Source organism: Saimiri boliviensis, chromosome Y (assembly GCF_048565385.1).
Source record: "Saimiri boliviensis isolate mSaiBol1 chromosome Y, mSaiBol1.pri, whole genome shotgun sequence".
NCBI lineage: Eukaryota > Metazoa > Chordata > Mammalia > Primates > Cebidae > Saimiri > Saimiri boliviensis.
The window spans coordinates 10,154,628-10,155,267 of NC_133471.1; the positions used below are offsets into that span (position 1 = coordinate 10,154,628).

Genomic DNA, 640 nt, shown 5'->3' on the forward strand with positions numbered 1-640 from the left:
CAGACCAAGGAGTCCTCAGAAAGCAAGAGGAGGAACGCATCCGTTATAAAGAAAAAAAAAAAAAAAAAAGGAAAATTGAGATGGAGTTTTACTCTTGTTGCAATGACAAGATCTCAGCTTACTAAAACCCTGCTTCCTGGGTTTAAGGATTCTTCTGCCTCAACCTTCCAAGTAGTTGGGATTGCAGGTGTGCACCACCATGTCCAGCTAATCTTTTTTTGTATTTCTTTTCTATTTTTATTTTTTTATTTACTTTTTTAAAATTCTATCTCTATAGAGATTTCCAAAAATTGCCAATGCTGACTGTATTTCCAGTCATCATGGCAGGGTACTGGGAAAAGTTTTCAATTAGCAATAATCTCACTTCAGATAAATCTCATTGGCTATGATACTGCCACTGTGCAAAGCTATTTTTTTTTATTATTATTATTTGCAGTAGAGACTGGGATTCACCACATTGGCCATGCTGGTGTCCAACTCCTGGCCTCAGTTTACCTGCCTTCTTTGGCCTCCCAAAGTACTGGGATTGCAGGTGTGATTACTTAATGTTTACAATAAAGTTTACATTAATGTAAACATTAAATAATCACACCTGCAATCCCAGCACATTAACATACAAACAGAATTACTTAATATTTGT

General features: G+C 35.9%; 1 non-coding gene across 1 annotated transcript; it reads right to left on the minus strand.

The window, feature by feature from the left end:
- Positions 1-268: 268 nt before the first annotated feature.
- Positions 269-409, minus strand: LOC141583081 (U4 spliceosomal RNA). Its single transcript, XR_012515834.1, has one exon. It is a non-coding gene; the product is annotated as a U4 spliceosomal RNA (small nuclear RNA).
- Between the last annotated feature and the right edge of the window lie 231 nt (positions 410-640).